Raw genomic sequence first — 19459 nt, forward strand, 5'->3', positions numbered from 1 at the left:
TGTAGCATCACTTCTTATGATGACATCACTAGAGGTAAAGCTTCAGAAGAAGACCAGGAACTAGGGATGAGGTTGGGATGTATGGTTTTAGGGCAGATGTAGGGATATACTCAGCACTCTACAGACAGTGGGTGATGCTTTTAGCAGTTGATGAAAAGAATATATGTGTCGGACATCTTGGGGGTGCATTTACATGGAGCAAAGAACCATAGAATACAAGGCATAGAGAAATTGAGTAATGCACTCACCCAAAGTTCGATGCAATGCTGACATTCTTAATTTCATGATCTGTATGAGAAGACGTGCAGCGGCGCCCTCAGTCAGTCCGTCAACCGCTGTGAGCAGGCGCACCGTCCTCTCCAATAGAGGGAAGTATGGGTTTGCCATGTATATAGATTTTGTGAGCTGGTGATGCCATCTCATGTGCAGATTGTTAAGCTTTAGTTTCTACATTTGTGCCTGAACAGCCGAATTACATACTGCAATTATTTATTTGTCCAGCAATGTTAAAAAAAAAATACCCACAGGGAGATGCCCACACCAGTAACATTAGTACCACCTCCGCCCGAATTTGATCAAGGTCTGCAAACATTTGAGCAAATACAACAACAGCAGTGATGGCATCTGGTCCTGAGCTGGCTATAAAAGACCTGCCCCTGCCAGTCCTGCAATCTTTTGTCTGTACATTAACTCTGCACCCAACATACTCATCTGGTGTAATTTCTTCCTAGTCACCCTGATCTGAGTAATAAACCCTGTCCAACACCCAATCATCATCGTAGTCCAGAAAAGACTATAAGAACTGGCACTACGATAGGTGCTTTGCTACACAAGGTCTGACCAACAGCTGGAAAAATCCAAGAATTCAAAAGGGAATAGAAGTGGACTCCAGCGGGAAGCATACAGATGTTAACTTTTATTAACTCACGAGTGTTACAAGTCAGTAAAAACCGCATCCTATATGGTACCTATGTATGTGTGGGTCCCCATAGCCAGAGTCCCTAGGACGTAGGGATCCCTGTCACTTAATTAACCCATTGTCGCCTCTATCTCTACTAATAGACCAGTGGTCTATATAAGGTTATTGTAAATATAATGATATATCTGTAAATAAATGGTTAATTACCTGTGCCATATCGTTGCAGGACATGCGGGTCATATGACTAGGTGAACTCTATGGTTTAAAGCTTAAGGACCTTTGGAGGCCCTGTGACGTAAGCAATCCCATTACTCTCTGTAATGGTGAATGGCACATGTTCGAACCAATCGGATTCGCCCCGCCCCCTGCCCATATAAGGGAGCGGCGGCCATGTTTTTCTCTCTTACCTCGTGGGCTGTCATGAGAGAAGGATCTGCACAGCAACTAACGCTGTTAGTTAGGCCCGAGCCCTGCAGCAACGGCTGAACAATTCTAAGTCTAGAGTGTATCAATCCCCAGACACTCTGCAGCATCACCGGACCTAATAATACCCCTAAATCCGGACGAATCTGCAAATATCTACCCTAAATTCAGAGACTGTATGACTAGCTCAAGGTCGGCAACAACTGCCAGTCACTAAGCAAGATAAGGACTGTTTATATGAGACTGTTACTGTGCCTTGGATACTGCAAGCACTTAAGTAAAGTTGTTCAAGTTCAATCTCTTTGTGGACCTTCAGTCATTTCATGCACCTATCGTTACTGGGAAGGGCAGCGATAGGCCGGAGCATTGACTCAGCATACCAGCCCTCAGCCTGGCGTCACAAACTATATGGTTAACATTAACCCCTCCTATACCGATACCATACCACCACTACCATACACCCCCCAAGGGCTACCACAAAGCCTTTTTGGCATCACGAACAGGATTCGGGTGTGTGCCTACTATTGCCACTAGTGAAAGTGTACTCCCCCCAGAAAGCAAACTTTATTCATGTGTTGCTGTGTACAAGAACGGTGCTTGTGGTGCACCATACAAGGGGGCCAAGAGAAAAGTAAGGGGGGAAGCGAAGATTAGTCTACAGTTGAAATGTGTAAACTGCGCAATGAGTTCATGCTGCGATCCTCTGGTCTGGTCAGCACAGGCGGAGCCGAACTGCTGCCGGAAAAGCGCGCGAAGAAAGCCGGCGCTGCGCCACGCCCCGCCCCTGGGCGTGGATGCCAAGTTGCTGTATCCCAGCTGAAAGGGAACTCAGAGATGAAGGAGCCATTTCTGGAGGGATCGGAAGTCGGGGCTGCACCGATAGCGTCCTTCCTGCCCAGCGCCATTTTGGAGAAGCCTACTATTAAAGACGCCACGCAGAACAACCTCTTCAGTCTGCAGAGAGAGGTGGAGAGTACAGACATGGCGGAGAGCAGTATTCCACGTGGTCAAGTTGGCAAAATGGTGCCGGAAACACGGAAAGTTGTGGCAGTCGCAGCCCAACTTTTCCAAGAGCTTGCTGGCCATCTGCAGCAGTTGTCATTAGACAAAGAGGGGGCCTGCAATCTTCCCCCACTGCTTGATGATGACGACACTTGGCCAGAGACACCTCCAGTGAACAGTGTAGGGACACCTGGAGGTGCGTCACCGGTGAGATTGTCCCCTCACCACAGGACCTGGGGCTCGTGGGCCGAGATCCCGTCGGAGGAGTCTGCTGTTAGTACCCCGCCAGAGGCGGCCTATTCTTCCTCCTCCAGCCCTGAGGTCATTCCTTGATCAAGTTTGCCAAGTGCACGACCGTGCTGACCAAAATTGCCGCAATGGGTGTTCGGAGATGAGCCGGAGCTGATCGAGTACATGCACAGAGTACTTCAACCATTACCTGGGAAGACACCCCCACCAATCCCAACTGCAGAAAGGGAAAGGGCCCGTCAAGAAGCCGAGCTGGCTGAATTGATGGAAAAGCTAAAGGCCTGATACAAAGAACTCTATGCTCCAAAGCACGTACATTTGCCTTATGAAGAAAGAGTGCGGTATCAAGAATATACCAAAGAAATGGAGGCATTATACATCCGTAAATGGGATCACCCCCAAGAAGGGGAGGAGCCTCTAGAAAGAAGAAGAGCAACTGTGGCCAAGTTCGACAAGATCAGAGGTTATGGGACACTCCTTGACTGCCACACTGGGCCATATCTCCATAAGAAGTTCTACATCTTGGAGGTGGATGAAATTGTGGAGTTCACCCCCGTCCAGAGCCTTCGTGGAGAATGGGCTGCAGCGGTCACCAGACCAACAGCCCCAACACAGCTTCCTTTCAAATATTTCCCGTCAACGGGTTGGGAGTCTGGTCCCTTCAACTTGAGGCCGAAATGGTCTGCTCCTAATGCCTCCACCAGCGTATCCAAGGAGGAGGGGCCTAAAGAGTCACGTTCATCACCCTCTATATACAGTAAAGAGTGAAGTTCATCATCTTCTATGTACAACAAAGAGTCAAGTTCATCATCTTCTTCATACCGTCGAGAGTCAAGTTCCGCACAGGGTGAAGAAAACAGGCCAAAGTTGCGGCCACCCAAGTCGGTACCTAGACCCTCTCGGAGCAGTGAGAGTTTGTCTAACCCTGGGGTACCCACAGATGTACCTAGGCCCTCTCGGAGCAGTGAGAGTTTGCCAGTTTATGAGGTACCAACGAAAGGGTCATGGGTTGCTCCTAATTTGGAGATGGTGCTCAAGCCCTATTGCCCCACTGTGATCCCAGCTAGTAAGCCTATAACCCCTTCTCAAGCTGCCTTCCACAACTCCATCCTCACCAATGTGGTGTGGAAAAGCTATGTTAAGTCTAATCCTGCCCCTGATGTTGGCAGATATAGAGGAACCAAGAGAGGCACTACAAGAGTAAAGAAGAACATCTTCTAAAGAGACTCTAAAGTAATGTCATATTGTTTTTCTGTCTAACCATTTTGTCTTACAGCAACCAAGTTAGAGAATTGTGCCTAGCAGGACTGTGCTAAGTTGTTCCAGTTTAAAGTTCAGCAACGTAACCACCAAGCTTTTGCCTGACTAATAAGTCAAGAGACTCCTAGCCTGTAGGAGATTCATCAAGGACTGTACCCGGCTGACTTGTGGTAAGGCCGCGTTTACCTTTCCCTTCCTATGAACTCCTAGTGTAGGTGGACTGCTTATCCTTACACGCCTGCTTCATGTATATACCATCAGCTTCATAAGGACTCTTATGATAAATGTTGCACTTATCGGGTGAATGCACCTGAAACATGTTGGAGGGTTGATAAATGTATAGGTATACTTCTTGTACATACAAATGTGTAATAAACTAAAAATATTTAGTGGGTAACTCAGCAGGGGACACCTCGGCTCCTCCGAGGGTAATATTATTGTTGTCGCCCATCGCTGGTACCTCTCTCAATCAGAAATAGTAGGGAGAAGTCCCCTTAAAGGGTTGTGCGCTGCCCTGCAGTTCGGAGCTCCGCTCACAGCGTCCGGAAGTTCATTACTCCGAACGCTGTGTGCGGGCTTCCGTGTTTGCAGCCGCCGGGCGTGACGTCATGCCCGCCCCTTCGTGATGTCTCGCCCGCCCCCTCAACGAAAGTCTATGTGAAGGGGGCGCGACATCACGAGGGGGCGGGCGAGACGTCACGAAGGGGCCGGGCGTGACGTCACGCCAGGTGGCTGCGAACACGGAAGCCCGCACACAGCGTTCGGAGTAATGAACTTCCGGACGCTGTGAGCGGAGCTCCGAACTGCAGGGCAGCGCACAACCCCTTTAAACTAGTACTTGCACTCATAGTACCCCAAATTACTAACTTAAATGATACAACCTAAAAATTTCTCTAGTACATAAATAAAATAAAAATATCTCACTTAAAGAAAAAACACTTAGGAATTGTAGCATATTGATACCCAATTCCTGCCACTGTTAGGTACACTTCTTCTTTTCTTTATTCATTGCATGTGTGAGATGCTCTGCCTGGCCAGTAGGTGCTCTTGCTAATACAGAATTAAACACGTAATCCTAAGAATAACCTGGATAGGTTGTTTTGAAAGTGCTCTAGGGGTAAGTAGCGTGTAGTCGATAGACCCAAGCAGTCACCCTTACTGTGACCTAGCTTCTGGCTAGCCAGTATACCTTTCGTGTACTAACTAACAGGTAACTTATTGTTGGCAAATAGAATGTGTGAGATAATATAAATGCCTAGTCAGCTTGAAGCTAACTGTATTGAAAGCTGTACTAATGTCTAGTTAGCCTTATGTATAGAAGTATGGCTAATGTTCAGTTTAGCCTCATAAAAATGTAAAAGAGAGCTAATAAAGTGTCTTAGGAGCTAGCAACTACATGTCAGATAGCTACCTAATTGTCTAGTAAGCTTCAAATGTATAATAAGTTTAATAAAGTTGTATAGGAAGCTAGAAACTATAGTATAGATAGCTTCTTTAAATATCTAGATAGCTTTACATGCCTAGATAGCATTAAATGTCTAGATAGCATTATATGTCTAGATAGATTTCTAATAGCCTAATCCAGATACTAGGAAAGATATCAAAATAATGTAAATGCTTTTAGCCTACTTAGGATGTATAGCAAAGGTACAGATCATCCTGTTCTATAGCATCCTGTTCTAGTCCTAGTCCCTCTGTCTCAGGGGACAGACGTCGAGGCTGACTTATCTTTAGTAAGGGGGTTTGTGGTTTCCCGGAACCGCATCCTATACAGTACCTATGTATGTGTGGGTCCCCATAGCCAGAGTCCCTAGGACGTAGGGATCCCTGTCACTTAATTAACCCATTGTCGCCTCTATCTCTACTAATAGACCAGTGGTCTATATAAGGTTAATGTAAATATAATGATATATCTGTAAATAAATGGTTAATTACCTGTGCCATAGCGTTGCAGGACCTGCGGGTCATGTGACTAGGTGAACTCTATGGTATTAAGCTTAAGGACCTTTGGAGGCCCTGTGACGTAAACAATCCCATTACTCTCTGTAATGGTGAATGGCACATGTTCGGACCAATCGGATTCGCCCCACCCCCTGCCCATATAAGGGAGCGGCGGCCATGTTTCTCTCTCTTACCTCGTGGGCTGTCATGAGAGAATGATCTGCGCAGCAACTAACGCAGTGAGTTAGGCACGAGCCTTGTGGCAACAGCTTAACATTTCTAAGTCTAGAGTGTATCAATCCCCAGACACTCTGCAGCATCACCAGACCTAATAATACCCCTAAATCTGGACGGATCTGCAAATATCTACCCTAAATTCAGAGACTGTATGACTAGCTCAAGGTCGGCAACAACTGCCAGTCACTAAGCAAGATAAGAACTGTTTATATGAGACTGTTACTGTGCCTTGGATACTGCAAGCACTTAAGTAAAGTTGTTCAAGTTCAATCTCTTTGTGGACCTTCAGTCATTTCATGCACCTATCGTTACTGGGAAGGGCGGCGATAGGCCGGAGCATTGACTCAGCATACCAGCCCTCAGCCTGGCGTCACGAACTATAGGGTTAACATTAACCCCTCCTATATCAATACCATACCACCACTACCATACACCCCCCAAGGGCTACCACACTACCATTGAAGTTTTAAAGGGTAACTCTCATTAAAACAAATTTTTGCTATTGCACTCCTTATGGTAAATAAAAAATATTTCTAATATACTTTGTTTAAAAAATACGAAGTTTTCTATGTTTTATGTGTGCTTAAAAAAGCTCAAGAGCACTTTTTCCCCCATCTTATACACAGTCTTAGGACCGAAGTCCAAACACAGAAAGGGCAGCCTGGGGTGCTGAGGGGTGTGTGTCCAGCCTCATCCAATCATAGCTCCTCTCACACTTAATTGCCATATGCTGTTGGTTGGACACCCCCCCCCCCCACACACAGCACTCCAGGCTGCACTTCCTGTGTTTGAGCTTTGGTCCAAAGTCAGTGTTATGAGATGGAGGGAAAATGTGCTCTTGAGCTTTTCTTTTTTAAGCACAAATAAAACATGGAAAACTTCATTTTTTTACCGAAGTATATTAGAAATCTTTTTTATTTACAATAAGGAGTAGAATAGCAAAAATTAGTTTGAATGAGAGTTACCATTTAAATGTTGCTGATTTGTTACACTGATATGTTACTAAAATTTTACATCTGACTGCCGGAGTGACGCTTCTTTTCCCTTATAAATTCTTCAATCTTCATTATCTTCATTATGCTCCCCAAGACTGAGATACATCATAAGGGGCGTCTTCACCAGCCTCTAGATTTTCCTCCAGTGCCATTATCATTACACCCACCTGTGCCACCAACGATCACAGCTATCAAGGCCCTTGCTAACACCACCAACATTTTCAGTTCTTCTACTACTAAAACTATCACCATAGGCATGTGTGCGGGGTGTGCCGGGTGTGCCTGGGCACACCCTAATCAAGCCCAGGGGGGTATCCGCGGTCGCCATTAAGCAGCCCACAGGGGCCCCCCGTCACATTCTGGACATCCGTGTGTCCCAAAATATATTTTAAGGACACAAGTATGTCTTGTTATCTTTCTGTGGCGGCCCCTGCGTTAACTTTAAAAATGCAGGGGCCCCCGGGAGGTAGCGCACGCAGGGATGTCACTGACTTCCCGTCACAGACGTCTCGTGCTGTGCTGTGAAACGCGTTGCTTTATGTGTGAATAAATGTTTGGTCTAGTTACCTAGTTGTCCAGCGCCCTTTATCCCGTCTACACCTTGTAGTTCTACCCCTTTTGTATTTTAACCTAATGTGGGGGAACTGTACTGCCAACCTAATGTGGGGGAACTGTACTGCCAACCTAATGTGGGGAAACTATACTGCCTACCTAATGTGGGGGAACTATACTGCCAACCTAATGTGGGGGAACTATACTGCCTACCTAATGTGGGGGAGCTATACTGCCTACCTAATGTGGGGGAACTATACTGCCTACCTAATGTGGGGGGAACTATACTGCCAACCTAATGTGGGGGAACTATACTGCCTACCTAATGTGGGTGAACTATACTGCCAACCTAATGGGGGAATTATAATGAAAAACCTAATGTGCGGGGACTTATACTGCACCCATATGAGCGCAGGTCTGTTTATGTATGTGTGCATGCAAGCAAGAGGGTATTTTTGTGTGTGTATATGTGTATATATATATATATATATATATATATATATATGTGTGTGTATATATATATATATATATATATATATACACACACACACGGTGTGAGTTTGTGCTTTAGGGTGCACTCCCTAATGCAATAGGCTGCGCACACCTTTGACTATCACCCTGACTACCTGTCACATATATATATATATATATATATATATATATATATATATATATATATATATATATATATATATATATGGGATGTGCACAGACATTTTGGGGGGCAGGGGCTCAAGTAGAAAAAAAGGGCACTTGTAATTAAAAACATGTTTGTAAAAACCTTACATATGTTACCACAACACAATTCCTGAGGTAAGTGATCTCCGGCAATTATGTCAGCTGAATGAGACACACATCATCCCATGGAAGTCCCAATCAATGAGGACATTATAGGGCAGGTGCCTTAAAAGGGCAGGGGCTCAAGCCCCCTTTTGAGTGTATGCATGCACATCCCTGTATATAAAATACTGAGTATGCACAATAACATATTAAGGTAAACCACAGGTATATTCTAGACTGCTTTTACAAGAGTCAGCCTTGGTATGGTGTGCCCTTGTTTGTGATAGGATTTAAAGAGAAAAATCTAAATTGCGGTGGTGTTTTTGGGGGGGGGGGTCTCCCTTGCGTAGTCTAAGATATTTCAATGGTCAAGTTACTTAAATGAAAACTGTCATCAATGTTACCTGCACAAACATACTAGTACAGGTGTGCAGTGTGGATGACACTGATGATAAACATGAAACATGAAAACGAAAGAAAAGTCGGCAAAGGGGTTCTTTAAAAAATGGAAACTGTTTGTTACACATTTCTTGTCAGAAGCTGAGATGCGAGATGTGATCACACCGTTTCGTGATACCACATGGTATTTGTCGCACAGTATAGCAGGCACGTTAGGCAGATTAAATATTCTGGAGGATAGGTAACCGAACTGTACCATTGTGTACACATGAGCTGAGGGGGACCGTGTGTAGACTCTAATTAGTTGATGATTACTCTCAAGGGCCGGTAAATAGATATATGCAGGAGGTACGGGTCTAGGAAGTATATTGGTTTGGTGTGGGGCCCCACACTAGACGTTCCCTGAGGTACTTGAATTTTAGTGATGCGATGGTTGGGAACGGGGAGAGGGTGGGAGGGGGGGGGGAATGTTCTAATGCTACCTGTAATTTGCATGTTTGTATTGAAATTTTGTTCTATGATATGTTTACTGTCACGTCTGGTGATACTCAGACGGTGACTAGTGATACTCAATTATCAATTTGGTCAAACCCAAAAGTTTTACAATAATTTGTCTATACTCAACCTCTTCCAGCCCAATAATTAAGATGAGCCCTCTTGCAGACCACAGAAACTCAACCAAAAAAATTTATTTTCAAGCACTTTTTGCTAAAAATGTTGTGGCTTTTCACACTCAGGGAACATATGAACTAATCCCGCCTCCTCTTTCTGACACCTTGGGCATCTAGTGTCTCTCCTCAAACCCATTTTACCTGGTGACAATGGGGAATAATGTCATCTGTGAATTATCTTAAAAAAGAAGATTTTGTGATTACTTTAACTGCAGCCTTTGAGATATCATTAACTACCACCTCCCTATCCTCTATAGTGATTTCCCCTAATTCTTGTGCCTATTTTCTCTACTCCTGTGATCATTTTTAAAAATACAGCTTTTTAACAATTTCTAATAACATTTTCCCTTTTTATTTTTTTATTGAATTTCCATGGCTACAGACCTTTGAAGAAAATTACTGTAGTGATCCCAGTGTTTTATGGCACAAGATTCTCTCCTCACTACATTGTCTTTTACTGCTTTATATCTTGCTTTGCATTTTGATGCACTATATGAATTTATTAAGAATCTATTTTCTGTATATTTATTTGTTAAACGAAAGGACTTGTGAGAAGTCCCCAGCTTTATTTCAGTCATTTGACAAAAGTCTACATGTTTGTGTATTGTTCCTTTTATATATTAATACCAAACACATGGCGCCAGTGCAAAGACCCTATTTTGTCTACACCCATTTGTTTTGCTCTTTTTGTGATAGGGGCTGCATAAGGGGTGAAGATGTGGAGGACTGCTAAGATCTAGTGTCCATATTCAGCTGCAGATAAAATGGCGGCATCTTCACTTCTCCGTGAAGGAGAGGATGGTGTCAGAAATGGGGCCAACTACCAAGATGAAGCGATTTCAAAAAGTAAGAAGTTCACAGATTGCTGCTGAAGGGGTGAGTCCCAAAATAAGTTAGTCAGTAGCCATGATGGTCGTGTGAACAGAGCCTAACATAAGGGACATATTTTTTTTAGGGACTATTCCAACTATAACCTCCATAAAATCCTGTTAGAAGCCTCATAGAAATGAAATAACAATCATTTTACTATTCATCTTAGGGACATTATTCTGCCATCACTTGACATCTTGTGACTTCTACAATATAGACATATGATCATAAGAAGTAACTACGTGACTCTGAGAAAAGTCAACAAAATCAAATATTTCATCAGCCACCGACAATAAGATGCTTAGAGCGTGACTATTCAATGGATCCTGTCATGTTATGTTGGAGTTAGATTATTATTATTTTTTGTCTCTATGGAATGAACTTTGTGAGAGATGTAACTTACAGCTTCACAAAATCTGTACTTGAGCCACTTACTAAATGTTTATTACTGATGTATTATTAATGCTTTGCTTGGGTTTTTTACCTATGCACTGCTTTACCTACACCCCCCCCCCCCCCGTAACATTTCTTGTAGCCATGTGTGTCTTCTCTTTATGGCCATGTGTGTCCTCCTGTCATTGCAGGATTAGGTAAAAAGAGATGATATAATAGAAAGCTCCGCACAATCCAGTAGGCTTTAGGTTCACATAGATTTAATTATCAGGTAACGTGTTTTGGGGACATACTGCTCCCTTATCAGATCCATGCTATTCCATGCCCACGATGAGACTTAAAGTGTCCTTTTCAGTTGAAAAACCTTTGACACGTCACAGTGCTGATCTGTCGGGGTCTCCCTGCTAAACAGGAGAACAAGCAGGGAAAAGCGTGTGGTAGCCATAGACTTATAATGGGGCCACAGAACAGAGATTGTTTCTTACGAGGGATTGAAGTACTCTACTGCGCTCATCTCCTCGTCACTCTCCTGACACTTTAAATGCATGACATGACTACAGAAGCTACATTTGCATGGTTTGCAGGAACAAAACCATGTAATAAAATATTTCTAAAATTAATAAAATAGAAAGTGGATACCACAGGAGTAATGCACAATGATTAGAGATGGTTTACTCTCCATATGACCAAAGTCTATAGGCATCAAATAAAAAGTACATATTTTATCTGATTATACAAAAATATAAACACAAATATGGTTGTTGTTTTTTTTATTTATTTTTTTTATTTGTATTTTTAAACATGGTATTTACAAAAGAAAAGAAGGTTAAAAGTGGAAATTGGGTTAGATCCTTTCACGGGCCCAAAACAAAGGGGAAGCTAAATGGTAAGAATGTCTTTACTGGCCATGTATCTTGGAAACTATCGTGGTTAGTGAACGGGGCAATAAGGGACCTTGCAACTGTCCTAACTAAGCTGGACAAGGTAAAATGGCATCACATAATCATTACCATATAGTGCCCTAATAATCAGCTATAAAGCAACCAGGTGTAGAGAGTCACACAGAAAAGTTCCCCTATGTAGTGTGCTGGATACACACAGTATAACATGCAGTGGAAACTTATTATCAGACCAATATATTAAACTATTGGATAAAAAACAGCCCTGTAAATAATTACATACTAGCCCCACAGCAGTGTGTCATTGTGCCAGCCAACGGACGCCACGCATAGGCTTGGCGCTTTACGCACATATATATTTATATACACACATTCATACACACATATCTATATCAAACTGTCATTGCTTGAAAAAGGCTATGTCGAGAGTGAAGCATAGCATGACCAATACTACCAATAATACCAGTATACAAGCAGGAAATATTATCACCATACATATTACCATCATACTGTTACTGACCAAACCCTTTATACTAAGACCAATACATTACCATTTAGGTAACACAAAGAACACAGGAGCTATTAACATAGGTCATTAAATAATTAATCTTTATTGAAATACATTATTCAAGTACATAAAACCAGATAAAAAAGGAGAAATTGGCAGCAAAAGGCGGCAATACCTGGGACATACAATAATTCAATACTGAGTACCAGTGTATGAAAATTATACTGTAGACACAGGGTGAAATAACATCTTTATATAATCAATATCAATGCGGAAAACAGCTTGGGCTAAAAAGCCTTAAAGTGCAAGTGCAGACTACGCTAACGCCACATATAAGTATCAGTAAAAACTTAAAGCAACAACCACAGTGTATACATACCAAAGATAGTAACGAATAGTCCTAGAAGTCCCAGGATGCCGCCACCCCTACACGTGTTTCGGTCCACTGACCTTCGTCCGGGGGTATTGCCATTTAGGTAGTAGTAGTAGCAGCCCCCTTTAGGTAGTACTAGCCCCCTTTAGGTAGCAATAGTTGCAGCCCCCTTTAGGTAGTAATAGTAGCAGCAGCCCCCTCAAGGTAGTAATAGTAGCAGCAGCAACCCTCTTTAGGTAGTAGAAATAGCAGAATCAGTCCCCACAGGTAGTAATTGTAGCAGCAGCCTCCCATTGGTAGTAACAGTAGCAGCCTCGTTAAGGTAGTAATAGTAGCAGCAACAGCCCCCCCATAGGTAATAATTGTAGCAGCATACAACAGATACCAATAGAAGCCCCCATAAGTAGTAATATTAGCAGCCCCCTTCCGCTTGATGTAGTGGTGACCCCTATTGCTAAATAATAATAAAAAAAAAAATGAATTGCCTGGCTCCTGCATAGTCCGCAGCATGTCCTCTCTTTTCCTGTCCTCTTCTTCACTCTGTGCTCTGGCACATTGATGATGTCACATATGCACTCACGCACAGAGCACAGAGGAAGGACACTTGAGCCTTATGTGGCTGTCTGCATAATGTGGACAGAGCGAGGAGCCAATTACTCTTCGATCTGTCAAAACACTCGAGCTCCGCATTTAACAATAAGCATGTCATTAAGTTGTGTTATTAGTTTAATGTGTCCTGAACTGAACGGCCCAGCTCACAGGGCAAATGTCTGGTGTGCCTGATGGCCAGCCTGGCTCTGGTTAGGATGTTGGGCCGGCCCCAGCTGACCCACAGGTAAGGCGACCTACTGGGAAAATTCCCAGTATACCGCTAGACTAGTCCAGCCCTGTCCACTCACACTCATTTTTTGTGCAGTGATCTTTAGTATTTATCGGTAGCATTTTTGTTTTAATGGGACTTTTTAATCTCTTAATTAACATTATATTTTAATAATATGGGCCTTTACGCATTGTCGATACCCCATATGTTTTTAATTTTTTGTCTACATTTTTTTTTAAATGGTAAAAGAGGGTGATTCAAACTTTTATTAGGGAAGTGGTTAATTCAAATTTACCGTATTTATCGGGGTATACCACGCACCGGCCTATAACACGCACCCTCATTTTACCAAGGATATTTGGGTAAAAAAAGTTTTTTACCCAAATATCCATGGTAAAATGAGGGTGCGTGTGTGCGCGTGTACACCCCGATATACCCCCAGGAAAGGCAGAGGGAGAGAGGCCGTCGCTGCCCGCTTCTCTCCCCTTGCCTTTCCTGGGGTCTAGAGCGCTGCTGTCGGCCCTTTTCACCCCCTGGTTATCGGCGCCGCTGCCCGTTGTGTCCCCCTGACTATCGGTGCCGGCGCCGATAGCCAGGGGGAGAGAAGCGGTGCCGACAGCCAGGGGGAGAGAAGGGGCAGCGGCACCCATTGCCGGCGCCGCTGCCCCGTTGCCTCCCCCCATCCCCGGTGGCATAATTACCTGAGTCGGGTCCGCGCTGCTGCAGGCCTCCGTCGTGCGTCCCCAGCGTCGTTGCTATGCACGGCGCTCTGACGTCATGCGCCGCGCCTTTCAGCACATAGCAACGACGCCGGGTATGCACGCCGGAGGCCTGCAGCAGCGCGGACCCGACTCAGGTAATTATGCCACCGGGGATGGGGGGAGGCAATGGGGCAGCGGCGCCGGCAATGGGTGCCGCTGCCCCTTCTCTCCCCCTGGCTGTTGGCGCCGCTTCTCTCCCCCTGGCTATCGGCGCTGGCACCGATAGTCAGGGGGACAGAACGGGCAGCGATAACCAGGGGGTGAGAAGGGCCAACAGCAGCGCTCTAGACCCCAGGAAAGGCAGGGGGAGAGAAGCGGGCAGCGACGGCCTCTCTCCCCCTGCCTTTCCTGGGGGTGTATCGGCGTATAACACGCACACAGACTTTAGGCTAAAAATTTTAGCCTAAAAAGTGCGTGTTATACGCCGATAAATATGGTATTAACTTTTTTATTTTTACATTCTTTCCCTATTTTTTAGTTCACATAGTTAACTATTACATGCAATATTTCGATTGTATACGATGTTTAATGCTATGCCATAGCACAGCATTGATCAGTGTTATCGGTGCTCCATTGTCTCGCCATGACAGCAGGGAAGCAGGTAAGAGACTTCCCTTCGCCCTAAAAACTGATTGGGACCCTACAATTTTGCCATGGGTGTCCCGATTAGTGATGTCCAGCATAAGCCACAGGTCCTGGCTGCTGATAGCACCTGGGACCAACCCGCTATGATGCGTGCTCAGCTTGACAGCATTCATCGTATGAGGAAATGTAAGGCAAAACAAAAAAAAATATTATTTTTGGGGATAATTAAAATGAACACAGCTATTTTTTTTATGTTTGGGGGGGAATTGTTTTAATGCTGTACACTTTATGCTAAAAATTGAAGGTCCCTTTTATTCTGTAGGTCATTACAATTGAAATGATACAAAATTTATATTGTTGTTTATATAGTTGCTCTTTGTGTCCTGTTTTTATGGGTACCCTTTTTTGTTTTGATGTGACATTTTGCTCACTTTTAATTAATTTTTTTCCCCTTAAAATATGAAATGACCAAAAATCTGCATTTTTTGCATTTGGCCCTTTTTTTCAAGGCTGGAAAAAGCGCATCTGCGCAAAACTGCCATCAGTCACCTCTGAGCGCCCTATGCAGATCTGGAAGCCCAGTCTGTTGGTTACTCCACGTAGGAGCATTGAATTGCAGTTTTTGGTGGTGAGTGCAGGATAGTTGTTGCATTATTGGTACCGGTAATGCTATGGAAATGGAGGCAGGGCCGTATTTACAGCTAGTGCTGCCCCATTAGAGTCATTCCACGTGTGTCAGTATTTTTTCATGCAGATCTGTCACAAAAATGCAGCGAATACTGTATGTGCTGCACATGAATTGTGAGCACATTCACTGTGGATCTCATCCCTATAAACAGAAAATCTATATATAAAACTCAGTGGGGGACATGTATCATGATGGGGGAGATTTATCAAAACCTGTGTAGAGGAAGAGGGGGGCAGTTGCCCAGAGCAACCAATCAGATCGCTTCTTTCATTTTTCAAAGGCCTCTTTAAAAAATGAAAGAAGATAGCTGATTGGTTGCTTTGGGCAACTGCACCACTCTTCCTCTACACAGGTTTTGAAAAATCTCCCCCTATGTGTCTATTGTAGACACAGATCTACCCCCTTTACACTGCTGTCTAATTTACACTCTTGCTCAAGATTTACTAAAGTTGTGCATGTCCTTTTAATACATTTTGTGCAAATATAGAAATGCCCCCCCTCGCTCTACCGTGCACTCCTTCTCTACCTCCACGGCACTGCTCATATCTAGAAGTGCTGAAGCAGCAGTGTGCGCCGAACAAAACTCTGCATAATAGTAAAATCATTAATCTGTATGAAGTACACAGAGCGGGAGATTCTCAAAGAAAAAAATCAATGTTTCTGCGAAAAGTATCACCACATGTTTAAAGAGCTTTGTGCCGCTGTTTTCACTGTTCACGTCAGTTTTGTAAAAGTGGGCGTGTCCACGTATATTTTCTGCTTTACATGATATTTGTTCTTGGGGTGAGAGTCCAGTTTACATCAAAAATTTCACACAAGCTTTTTGGTAGTGTACAAATCACAGAAATGGTTGTAGTTTTATTGTTTTATGGGTGTTTTTTTTGGGGGGGGAAGTTGTTATATAATTATAAAAAAAATATTATTTAAAAATGTTATAAAAAAAATGAAATATATATATATATATATATATATATATATATATATATATATATATACACTTTTATTTTTTTTCTTGGTCACTGCACCTGCACTCACATTTAAGCTCAGAAATGTTTTATTTATACAGTTATCGCTTGTCTGGGCATTAGTAACCATGGAATATTTTGTGAGATGTTGCCACCTGAATTTTCTTGGATGTAAAAGTTGGTGCAAAAATCGACAATTTTGGCACAAAAAGAAAAAAAAAGTGGTGCAAAAATGTATTTTCACATATTTTCAAAGCAGCAAAAGAGACATTTGAAATGTGAGAAGTTTTTGAGAATCTCCCCCAGAATGTCTGGGTTTAAAAAATATTTAAGTTTGCTAAACAATCTGTCCCCTTACCTCTATATCTGTGTTTACCAACCAGAATGCCTCCAAGTGTTGCAAAACTTGGCATGCTGGGAGTTGTAGTTTTGCAAAAGCTGGAGGCACCCTGGTAGCAGAAATTAGTGTGCAACATGGGTATCCAGCAGAGCTGAATGTGTGATTATATGTAAACATGACCACGCACACACTCAACTCTGCTACACCTGATCACACTCAGCTCCGCTACATACACACAATCACACATATACATAGACCTAACAGCTGTACTTCCTTCTCCCTCCCTGCACATTACAGTGATATATTCTTAGCTGTACGGTCACCATGGTTACATTACACAGGTGCATTCTCCTGCACTCATCAAGAACAGCGTGAAGTTTGAATTTTACACAGTGACGAAGTGTGATCTATGTTGGGAAGTATTTCACCCGCACTATAATCCGGTGTATTATCGGGTGTATTGGGTTAGACTGCAGGTGAACGGGTGATCACAAGTGTCCATAATCATTACATTGTTATTAAAAGGTACATGGAAAGATTTTAAGTATCACAGAGACAATCTGACTGGTGGCAGAAGCAGAGTAATCTCCGCAATCCGCTCTGAAAAATGACATCAATGATTTAGAGCATCTCGCTAAGTGAAGTCTAAGATGGCTTATATTTGCGTTCAAAAAAAGGTACTTGTGGAAAATTTTTGGGTATAAAGGAAAAGTACGCAGTTAATAAATCCTTACGTACTATAGACGTCACCCCAAGGTACCCCATATCGCGACATCAGGAGGAAATGCTCTATCAGAATGTACGGGGAAAAAAAGACGCAAAAAACAGCTTGCACAAAATTTTGCGCAAGAATTTACACACAAAAACAGTGTAAATTCTTTGATACATGTCCCCCAATGTGTGTATGTGTGTATGTGTGTGTGTACATGTGTGTGTGTGTGTGTATGTGTGTGTATATGTATGTGTGTATGTTCCAGCAACACGTCCAAACGGCTAAAGATTTAACATGAAACTTGGCACACATGTTACTAATATGTCAACAACAAACATAGGAGAGGTGATTTAACCCTTACTCACCCCCATTTGCCAGGGTCAGGGTTTTTGTTTAAAGTCCCATACAAGTCTATGGGAAATATGTGTTACTGCATAACTTCCAAACGGCTGGAGATATTTCGATAATACTTGGTCACATGTTACTTATATGTCCACTTAAAATATAGGATACTTATTTTAACCCTTAACTACCCCCATTTGTGAGGGTCAGAGTTTTTGTTTAAAGTCTCATGCAAATCTATGGGAAATATATGTTCCCACATAACTTCCATACGGCTGGAGATATTTCAATAATACCTGGTACTCATATTACTTATATGTCAAATAAAAATATATGATAGGTAAATGAAACCTTACCTACACCCTTATATAAAAGATGGGTTTTTGTTTCAAGTCCCATGAAGTATATGGGACTTCCAGTACCATACTTCACAAGCTCCGCTCTGCATCTCCTGGTGAATGTGTCAGTCCGGCTTGCAAGCCACACCCCATTTCACAAAGACACACTCACCGTTTAAGACCCACCCCTTTTATTATCTACCCTTTTTGTGCATCGCTCTGGCTTGCAAATCACGCCCAGTGCCACAAAGCCACGTCACCTTCTATTTTCTTCTATTTTCAGCTTTCAATATCTTCATCACAAATCAGTTCCACCTGAGGACGGGACATAAGGACGGCATATGAGGTCAGGATATGAGGACGGGATATGAGGACAGCAAATGAGGTAGGGAAATGAGGTCAGGACATGAGGACAGGAACTGGTCACAGCAGGAACAATTAATAGCTTTAAAACAGGGTTAGATACATTCCTGTAACAAAATAACATTAATGCTTATGCAGAATTATAAAACAGCATCCCTTCCCCTTATCCCCTCACACCCTTCCCTTCAATTCCCTGGTTGAACTTGATGGACGTATGTCTTTTTTCAACCATACTATGTAACTATGTAACTATGAGGACAGCATATGAGGACGGGATATAAGGTCGGGATATGAGGTCGGGATATAAGGATAGGACATGAGGTCGGGATATGAGGTCGGGATATGAGGTCGGGATATGAGGATGGGATGTGAGGTCGGGATATAAGGTCGGGATATGAGGATGGGATATGAGGACGGGATGTGAGGACAAGATATGAGGTTGAGATATGAGGACGGAATATGAGGTCATGATATGGGGATGGGATATGGGGTTGGGCAATGAGGACGGGATATGAGGTCGGGATATGAGAACGGGATATGATATCAGGATATGAGGACGGGTTATGAGGATGGGATATGAGGTCGAGATAGGAGGTCAGGATATGAGGACAGGATATGAGGATGGGATATGAGGATGGGAGATGAGGTTGAGATATGAGGACGGGACATGAGGTCGGGATAGGAGGTCGGGATCGGAGGTCGAGTTATGAGGACAGGATATAAGGACGGGATATGAGGTTGGGATATGGGGATGGAATAAGGTGTTGGGATATGGCAACCATATATGAGGATGGGATATGAAGTCAAATGCTTCCTCCTTTGTTGAGTTTCCTCCCCAACAAGGATTAGGAAGAAAAAAAAAAGGCAATGCCGGGTACTCAGCTAGTAACATTAAAAAAATCTACAACATAAAAAGCTGTTTTGGCTGTACATTTGCATGGCAGTAGCAGCAGCTGCATCAAAAGTGTTGATTGTTTTATTTAATTTTTCTTTCTCACTTAAGTTCTGCCTCCATCAACACTGTCACCCTAGGCACAGGCTCAAGGGTGCCTAATGGTAAATACAGTCCTGAAT

This window comes from Hyla sarda, chromosome 10 (assembly GCF_029499605.1).
Source record: "Hyla sarda isolate aHylSar1 chromosome 10, aHylSar1.hap1, whole genome shotgun sequence".
In the NCBI taxonomy this organism is placed as follows: Eukaryota; Metazoa; Chordata; class Amphibia; order Anura; family Hylidae; genus Hyla; species Hyla sarda.